Source organism: Podarcis pityusensis (assembly GCF_964106645.2).
Source record: "Podarcis pityusensis genome assembly, chromosome: 15".
Taxonomy (NCBI): Eukaryota; Metazoa; Chordata; class Lepidosauria; order Squamata; family Lacertidae; genus Podarcis; species Podarcis pityusensis.
Genome location: NC_138040.1, coordinates 26,280,562 through 26,290,903, shown reverse-complemented (window position 1 = coordinate 26,290,903; position 10,342 = coordinate 26,280,562). Strand labels below are relative to the sequence as shown.

The following is a 10,342-nucleotide window of genomic DNA, read 5'->3' as shown; positions in this document are numbered from 1 at the left end:
CAGTTGAAAACTACCCTCTAATAACTTTAGCTCATTCAATCTAGTCTTTTGCCCTCTTGAGCAACAAAGAACAAGTCTTGGCCCTCTTCTGTGTGATAGTCCTTTGGGGATTTTAATAAATAGTGCATCCAGATGACTAAGACTCTTCATTTCTGCCCATAACCTGGAAAGCCTTTCCTAGGTCCTTGGAGCCATGACCACATTCCCTGGATTTCCAGTTTGCCCATGGCATTTCACCCATTTCAATGACTGTCACTTCTGCAGCTGTCAGACTCCTGGTGTTGGCATGTAAGGGCAGGGGACTGGAGCTAAGAAATGACAGTGATCACAGCCTGGAACTCTTTGAAAAGAAGGGAACAAGCCCATCAGCGAAGAGTTCTGCTGAGATGGTAGTCATTAGTTCATGAAGGCTGCGAGACTAGAAATAGAGGAATGAAGATAGCCAGTTGGGGAAAGATATGAGGACTCAGGATATGTGAACGTGTTGACAGACTGCAAAGAATAATGACTAAGGCTGGCTGTGCCATGACAGGGTGGGGAAGATGGGGAGGGAGACTCAGCACTGCCAGCAACTCTCCCAAGGTGTATCACAAGGTTTTATCAAGAAAGACTCCGGAGTTAAGAAGCAAAGAAAACTTCAAAATGGAGAGAGGTGAGTGAGACCAGCACAAGAAATAGGAATCAGGGAAAATTACTTTTATTTCCAGCTTATTGAAAACCAGCACCGCTAAAGTTTGGGATGTATGTTGGTGAAGCTCAGCATGTGATTTTTTTTTTAAAATGATGCAGTTTTGAATGTTAAAATCACTGTTATCACTATGGTTGCAATTACATGCATCGTGAGCTTAAAAAGCACATTGGTCTCCTTTCCAATGCACAGTGTTTCTAAGCAGCTCAGTGTAGGTTGATGTATGTGTGTGTGCTTCTCTCTCTCTCTCTCTCTCTCTCTCTCTCTCTCTCTCTCTCTCTCTGTGTGTGTGTGTGTAGCTTGCATAGCAGCAATTTGAAAGCTGTTTTGCCACAGTTACTTACAGCCTTGCCCGAGGAAGCTGTGGCTTCAGAATGTTTTACTTCCCAGTGGCAGGAGGAGGCAGGTGCAAGTGAGCTCCGTGCACATCTAATAATAATAATAATAATAATAATAATAATAATAATAATAATAATAAATTTATACCCCGCCCATCTGACTGGGTCTCCCCAGCCACTCTGGGCGGCTTCCAACCAAATATCAAAAACAATACAGTGTCAGACATTAAAAACTTCCATAAACAGGGCCGCCTTCAGGCTACTTTTAAAAGTAAAATAGTTGTTTATTGCCTTGATATCTGCTGGGAGGGCGTTCCACAGGGCAGGCGCCACTACCAAGAAGGCCCTCTGCCTAGTTCCCTGTAACCTCACTTCTCGTAGCGAGGGAACTGCCAGAAGGCCCTCGGTGATGGATCTCAGTATCCGGGCTGAATGATGGGGGTGGAGATGGTCCTTCAGGTATACAGGAGAGGAGGTATAAGAGGAGGGAATAACTCACTCACCTGTTCCTCTGTCAGGTACTCTTCTGCTAATGCTGGGATGGCAGCTGTAAACGTCTCTCAGGTAAAGGCCCATAGGGTAATTTATTCCCTACGTTCTGAGGTTGAGAAGAAAACAATTCAGCCCAAGGGCCACATTCCCATCTTGGGCAACCTTCCGAGGGCCACATGCCATGCAAAAGGAGGTGGAGCAACAAATGCAAATGTTACCTTTGTACAGTGCTTTTTTTTGGAGGAATGCAGGAATATGCATACCCCTAAACATTTTGTGAATCCTAATGGGTGAAGAAACTAATATATATGTATATATATATATAGTTTCTTCTCTAGCATGGTGAATAGTCAGTTCCATTGAATAACACAGTGAATCGTCAGTTCTGTTGCTAATCCCAATGGCAGCCTCATTTCCTGTCACGGTGTTTCCTGAGTTTCAGACAGAAGTGAGCGTTTAATGTGTGAAGCAGTGTGGAATGTGGATGTGCGGTGTTTTACTAATGAAAGTTTGGCCTCATTGAGGGGCAGTATTTCAATATGAGTAGGAAAATTACTAACCATTTTTCATCATCACAGCCAGCAAAGAAGTGTAAAGTTAATGATGACTATGTAAAAACAAAAGATGGGACAACGGTGTTGTGTGATAATGCATGTTCTTTGTACTTTTGTCCATTTGCTGTATTTATTTTTCCCAATTTGAACTATAAAATGGTGGGTTTTTTGAGTCAAAATGAGAGTACCCCTAAACATTTTTTAAGAGAAAAAACACTGCCTTTGTACAATAGGCTAGATTTGACAGATATTCACACACCCCTCTCTATCCTCCATCCAGGCAAACAACAGACAGAATCAGAGTTCAAGGACACAGGCCAGCAAAGAAGAATGCAGTCAAGATGTGAAGGCAGGGAGGAGTGTGAGCAAGGGAGCGAAGGTGTGGCCTGGAGAGAGTTCCAAGGGCCAGACAGAGAAGCTTCGAGAGTTGAATTTGGCCCCTGGGCCCAAGGTTTCCCATTCCCAGTCCAACAAAAGCTTTTGATGTTCTGCAGTCAAACTTACATCTCGTCCAGAATGCTGTTCTCACAGTGGCCAACCAGATGCCTGTGGGAAGCCTTCAAGCAGGATATGAGTACAAAAGCATTTTGCCCAACTGCAACTCTCGTTAAATAAGTTGGAGTTCTTGTTATTAAATATACCAAGAAAAAAAGCACACCAAGAACTCTGGCCAATATAAGTTTCAATAGTGGGAGTGGTCTTTACTCGCAAATCAATAGTCAATTGTAACAAAACCTAATCCATTCAAAAGTATGTATTCTGACAAGGATTACAAACTTTTGAATGGATTAATTTTTGTTACAATTGACTATTGATTTGCGAGTAGGGACCACTCCCACTATTGAAACTTATATTGGCCAGAGTTCTTGGTGTGCTTTCAACTGCAACTCTCAGCAACTGGTGTTCAGAGGCACGATGCATCTGACAAAGTTATTGACAGCTCATTAAGGTTGTAGTTTTTGATGCCTGTCTGCCTCAGGTGTCAAACATCTGGAGGGCAACCAGGTCAGGGATAGTCAGGGCAAAGACATTTTGCAAGATTGTTGCCTGTCTGGCACACTTAACCACAACAGCAATTACATGGTTTTGGGAGCAGAAAACCAGGAACATTCCTATTAATAAGCTGTCACCTTTGTCATTTTTCTCTTTCCTTTCCTGAGACCAATATAGTTCCCTCTGCGTACACTGCCCCCCCCCCAAACAGCTAAGTAAATTACTATTACAATAGCAACAGGACTGCTTCAGTGTAAAATATTCCTGCTTTGTACTGGTGGTGGTTCTTAAAAGGAACAGTTTTGTCCATTATTAACAATAATAAATGGAGCTTGAAAGGGATTTCTGACACTTTTTTCACATAAAATCCACTGAGAATGCAGGGAAGAGAAACAAAGTTAAACAAAGTGATTATCTGCAAGCTTGAGCTTTAACAATAGAGGCAAATTGTAATCACATTCTTTGAACAATTGAAATTGTGTGCAGAGCAGGCAACCTTTTGTCCCCTCCTGTGCTAGGCATAAAATGAGGTATAAAACACCTGCGTGGGGTCACGTCCCCCCCCCCCCGACCTAGACTACAAAACTCCATAGAACTTCCTTGAAATGGGCATTCAGAAATCCCCTCCTTTGATGATGAAATGAAATCTTGGCTAAAATTAATTCTAGCAAGTTGAGAACTTTCCTAAATTTCACCCTTTAAGCTTGTCTCTGAATAAACTAATTCCTCCTAGAATGCCTATTGGTTTTACACTACAAGTAAAACACTCCCAGCCTTGTCTATGATCTTTACATTCCCCTTGAGGAAACAATCTGGGTTGCCCACCGTAGCTAACCCCTAATTCAACCCTAACCAGGCTCTAAACTGATCTAAGTGCTTTCCAAGCCCTAATGAGAACTCACTGAAAGACAAGCCCTATCTGACAGTTAAACTGTCAGGATCCAACTGTTAACTTCCTACTCTCTCCTGATTGGATGGACCCTCCACCCAGCCCTGATTGGTTTCTGGGTCACCAGGAGGCTGACCCAAGGTCTGTCTGGCACACTGGCAAACAAGCAGGTGATAGCAATGAGGATGAAGGAGGGGAAGGAGGAGGAACAACTGGTGATCATGGCAGTGGGGAGACAGACTCCTCATAAAGGGTGTCCTATTCAAGGGCCTTCCAGACTTAGAGCTGGCCCTGCCAGCTGGACAGCTGAGCTCTGAAGGCTGTCCACAAACTCATCTTCAAGAGAGCTTTGAATTGAAATTGAAATTGAATTGAAATTGAAATACTTTATTGTCACTTGTACAGCTTATATGCAGTGAGATCACATGAGCACCCCCCACTCAGCTCTCTTAGTCTTAATTCCCCTCGTTTACTGACACACACACACACACCAAACCCGAAAGTCAGTTGCCCTGTTGTCATCTTTTCATTCAGCAGCCTAACAGCCCATGAACAGAAGCTGTTCTTTACCCTGTTGGTGCGACTAATCATGCTTCTATATCTTCGGCCTGAGGGCAGGAGATCAAGAAAGTGCCGGCCAGGGTGTGAATCATCCCTGAAAAATTTCCTCACTCTCCTGAGGCAACGTTCTTCCGCTATTTCATCCAGCAGATTCACGGGACAGCCCATAATATCTTGTGCTGTATTCACCACCCTCTGTAGGCACTTCCTATCAGTTGATGTCAAACCAGCGTACCACACCTTGATGCATATGAAAGGACACTTTCTATTGTTGACCGGTAGAAGGAGATAATCAAATGTTGATTGACATCATTCTTTCACAATATTCTGAGGAGATGGAGTCTCTGTTGGGCTTTCTTAACCACCTGGGTTGTGTTTATTTTCCAAGTAAGGTCTTCACTGAGATAAACTCCTAGGAATTTAAAGGAAGAGACTCTCTCCACACAGCCCTCCCCAATGTACAGTGGGCCTAGTTCTCCTCTCTTCCTCCGAAAGTCCAACACCATCTCATTTGTCTTGCTGATATTAAGGTGCAAGTTGTTCCCTAGGCACCATGTAGATATTTTTTGGACCTCCCCTCTATACGCTGATTCCTCTCCACGTGTTAGTAAACCCATTATGGTGGTGTCATCTGCAAACTTAAAGTCAGGCAGGAGAACAAAATGGTGTTCTTGGCTGAAGTATCTCCAGAACGCGATTGAAGAGAGAGCTCTGGAGAGAGGATGGGAGGCAGGCAGACTCCTTCTTGCAGGGAATGGCTTCCTAATGCTGACTTCTTTGGAACTGCAGATAATGAAAAATCAAATGTGTCAGTAATATATTCAAAGTGTCTGTAATGTAGTCAAGAATTGGCCTCCAGAAGCCAGCCTTTGTGAACAACATTAGAATTTATTTTTTTTAATGGTGAGACACATCCTTGCAGCAGCCACATGCATTTCCAAAGCGCTTATCTCCTAGTACACAGAAGAAGGATGCTGGAAGAGGGAGAGGGAGGGAGAGGGAGAGAGAGAGAGGTCAATGAAGTGTTCATATATAGGGCAATTTCCCTTGCAACAGTGAGTTATTATTCCATATTCCCCTCTCTAAAAAAAGAGAGATTCCCCTCAAAAAAAATATTTTTTAAGAAACTGTATAAACTTCAGAGAATCACAGAATTGGAAGGGACCCAAGGATCATTTAATCCAATCCTCTGCAATGAAGGAATATGCAGCTGGCCCATACGGGGGTCAAACCTTTGACCTTGGTATTATCAGCACCACACTCTAACCAACTGAGCTATCCAAGAATTCTTCAAGTAGCGTACAAATAAAACTATGAATTAAAAGATGGCTAAGATTCACACACAAATATATACATAAAACCATTTTTTTAAAAAAATAAATAAATTCAGAATTTCAAATGTGAAGCCTGAATTTGCAATTGTACCTGAGAATCCATATTCCCAGAGTGTCCAGCTTGCTTATTATTTTCATTCCAACATATGGCAAATAGGAAAATCTTTAAAGATCTCTGCTGTCAGATATAAATATCTTTTCAAGTCAACAACCCAGTATCAAATCTGACCTCAGATGTCATCTAATGGCAACACCGCTACCCAATTTTAGAAGATTTACAGAATATCTGGTGGACAGTTGACATCAAAATCTCCAGAGCTGAAGTTATTGTTGTCAAAGCAATGAGTTAACTGGTAACACTTCTTTGCAATTATGATTAAAAGCTAAAGGCTGCATTTCAGCTGGCTGATACTCTTTTACAAGTTTAACCCAGACAGAAGTAAGCACTGCTAGGCCCAGTGGAGATGAAGAAACTATGCACAGGATAGCTGTTATGCAGATTCTAATAAAATGGGCATTAAACTATAAACTGTTGCTCTCTGGAGGGTGTGCATGTACATATGTGCACATACTTGCCCGTCCACACACAATAATGGACCAACACAGCTGTCTGCATGTTTTTATTCTTCTTTGGGGAAGGACTATGTACTCTCCTTGGGGACGTGGCTGTGGGCAGCCATCATAACAGCCTAATGCTCTTCCAATTTTAGCACTGCGTCCCTGTTCCCTGCCCATCTCCCCAGCCTGGCTTTGTTCCCCAGACCCTGGAGATGAACTCAAGTGCAGTCAGTTTGGTTTAGCAGTCTCTCCATTCTCTTCCAGCTTTGCGCTTGGGCTGATCTTAGAACCAGGAGTTTGTCAGCAAAGAGTGACAGCCGAGGGAGCATTAAGTGAATGCCGAGAACTTTGGCTGCCTCCGCTTTGCAAAGCACACTGTGTTTATTTAGATCCAGGAAACCCCTCAGCGAAGCAGCCCGGGCCTGCGGTGAGCGGGAAGTTATTAACGCTGAAGAGTTTCCATGAACAACTGACAACAATAATAAAACATGTTCCAGAGGGCTTAATAAAACGTCTCGGCTTCTCTTGCTGTAGCAAAAGGGGAAGAAGGGAGTGCAGAAAGCATGACGCCTGGCTTCTTGCTAGCCTGCCCCATCTGCTGTTAGCAAAAGAAACCCCTCCCCACTTTTAAATGAATCTTCTCCACAGATGGAGAATAAATGGAGTAAGTCTCCAAAACAGAGTTTGAATGCAGATAAAATAAAATAACTTCTTCTAAATTGAAATAGACACACACACACACACACACACACACACACACACACACTTGCAGATGGGAAGATATTATGGATCAAAGCTAGCCAATGCAACACCACTTTCATGTTGTTGGACTTCAACCCACACCAGCCTTAGCTGGCATAGTCAACGGTCAGGGGTGATGAGAGTTTGAGTCCAACAGCATATAGAGGGCATCATATTGCCCACCCCTGCTGTAAGATTTTGGGGTAAAAGCACTGCCTGGAAAGTGTGCTCCCTGAAGATTTGGCAACAAGCTTTTAAAACTCATTCTTTCATTCTTCAAACCTGGTGTGAAAAGTGTTCAAGCATGAAAGGAAAATTCTGAAGATTTGCTGACAAAGCATGAAATTTCCTGAGTTGAAATATGAGCAGGATATGAACTTTTGCAATGGCCATTTCACCCACTGAACCTGAGCTGAAGAAAACTCAACTTGCTCTGAACCTAGTCAGCACATAATATAGGATTTTCAAATAGCTATGAGCCCACCATAAAAGGAGTGTAAGGACTCCCTTGGGATGTGGTAGACTCTTCTTTCTTGGAGATTTTTAAGCAGAGGTTGGATGACCACCTGTCATCTATGATTTAGTTGAGATTCCTGCATTGCAGAGGGGTTGGACTAGATGAACTTCTGGGTCCCTTCCAACTCTATGATTCTATAATTTGTCTGTGAAGTAGGTTTCCACAGGATTCAACCCTGGTGTTGGGACGCCTTTCTTCAGGCGATGAGGCTGGGAACGTGGAATCTGGGGATTTGAAGAGGGCATTGTCCTCAAAGATAGTCCACAATGTACAAAGTGAACCAGAACAACTTGTGCAAGAAGGGCGTGATGTGCCAGCACTTTTCTGACCCAAGGACATCATTCTGCCCTCTTCTAACTCTGAAGATTAGATAAATTGCTGTTGTGCTCATGTCCTGCTTTCAGGCTTCCCACAAGCATCTGGTTGGCCACTGTGAGAACAGGATGCTGGAATAGAAGGGCTACTAGCCTGATTCAGCAAGCTAACTTTATATTCTTATATTCTCAGGACTCCCATCTCAGAAACCCTAGTGGAACCACTACCTCCCCTACTCAATTGACTTCAACAGCTACTAAATCAAGCTGGGTCATTTTAAATGAAGAAGTTCCCGTCACAGAAGGTGGAACAAGCTACTGAGTCAGAGCTGCAGCACCTATTTAAGGCTCAGTGTCCGGATGACTGCTGCTGAAGCAACTGTTGAACTCTGCTCCTATGAAGACTCCAGCCAGAGCCCTGCATGGAGCTGTCCAGGGTGCCATGGATTCCTCACCTCACCACTGCTGAAGCCACTGCTCTAAAGGGAATGAGTTTCTCAGTATAGGGATGGATGCACTAGGGAGAAGCTCACTGAGTGAGTTCAGTCAGCCGCTGAAATCCGTCATGAGTTAATTGGTCCTCATAAACCACAGCTATCGGCACTGCCAAAGAAAACTGGAGTATATGTAATAAAAGAGAAATTATGGGTTGCCTTGTTTATACCTTTCATAATTCAGACTGTGAGGGTTTTGCTTGACCTCCCAGCTTTGTTTAGACAGCATCTACCTAGGACAAAAGCTCCTTAGAGAGGGTTGGGGGCTATTTTGGCCCTTCTTGTTGACATGACCGCAGGTCAAATAGACTGCCAAAGGGGGGTGGGAATGGATGTGCTCAGTGTCAGATCAATTATTTCTCTGTGCTAACCTATTTAAGCTTTTATTTACTGGTTTCAATTTGTAGCTATCCTGTCCAAGGACTTTGGCAGGGCACAAATATGAAAGCCATAAAGATTTCAAAGGTGCCCAAAATGCATCGAGGGACAGAGGAGAGCATTGCTCAAGGCTAGGGGCAGAGAGAATGATGAAAGATCTCAATTTCTATAATGTGTAGATTGGAATGTGGGCAAGAAAAGGCTGCTATTTTGTCAGTTCTTGACGGATAAAGAGAGTGCATTTCAGTGCAACATTTGGTATCCATCAGATAACTTTTTTAAGTTACACAGTTGCTCTCTCTCTCTCTCTCTCTCTCTCTCTCTCTCTCTCTCTCACACACACACACACACACACACACTAAATGAAGCCTCAAGACAGATAAAGGAATAACTAAATGTCACTTCTTTGTTAAATGCCAGGATCTGCAATGAGCAGTGCTTTGTGTAACTTCATTAGCTCAATCCATCAAGGTAGGGTTGAATAATCTCAGGCCTGGGGATTGAATGCAGCCCGCGTAAACTCTCCATCTGCCCCTCAGAAATCTCTCCAATGACACCCCTCCCACCAGGCCACATCTTCCTTCAATAAACAGCTGCCAGGCAGTAGGAAGCCTTCCTGCCTTCCTGTGCTTACAGGGGTGTGGAGAAACAACTGGTGACATCATGGAGGTTTCAGGAAGCACGGGCACCCAGGAAGGCTGCAGAATGCCAACCATCAGAGAGTGACTTGTATAATGAAAGAAAGGATGCCCACACACCTGCTTTGGCCACCTTGAAAGTAAAATTAGCCCCTGCCCCAAAATTTAAAACCCACACCCAACCTATGATGATTTAACAAATTTTGATTCTTATTTGATAATTCTTGAATGCAATTTCATTTCTCATTGATTGTTGAAAAAATGCTTTTACAGACGGAGTTTTTTGGCACAGTCTTGGGAATGGAATCAATGGAGGGAGGGGCTTGGGGGGGCTTTTTGTACTCCTAGGAAGTCTTTACAACATTGCCTTAGAAAAGGTCTGAGTGCACAAGCTCCAGGCAGAGACCTTACAGCAAGTTCCAAGGCTGAGTCTGCCTACTCCTGAAGTGGAGGCTCCAACCTCCGTCTAGCTCAGCCTTTCTCAACCTGTGGGTCCCCAGGTGTTGTTGAACCAAAACTCCCATCACCCCTAGCTAGCAAGGCCAGAGCTCAGGGATGATGGGAGTTGTAGTTCAACAACATCTGGGGACCCACAGGTTGAGAACCACTGTGTCTAGTCTAGCTGATTCCTGCTATTCATAATCACTGTGCATATGATCCAGCACAGCCAGGCTTAGACATGGAATTGATGGAGGCTGAGCATCCTTTTCCTATGCAACCTGATCTCCGATGGTGCCGACATGTTTCATTGAAGGTAATTTGTCTCTTGCAAACACAGACGAGGAAAAACAACCGCCTCTTTCCCTCTGGGTTGCTGAAGCGGTGTTATGTTCAAAATTACAGCATGTAGCTT

The 10,342-nt window shown here is 43.6% G+C and overlaps 1 long non-coding RNA gene across 1 annotated transcript; it reads left to right on the top strand.

The window, feature by feature from the left end:
• The first annotated feature begins 2,579 nt into the window (after nt 1-2,579).
• Nucleotides 2,580-8,630, top strand: LOC308464378. Its single transcript, XR_013979970.1, has 2 exons — nt 2,580-4,124; nt 8,173-8,630. It is a non-coding gene; the product is annotated as an uncharacterized lncRNA (long non-coding RNA).
• The last annotated feature ends 1,712 nt before the right edge of the window (nt 8,631-10,342 follow it).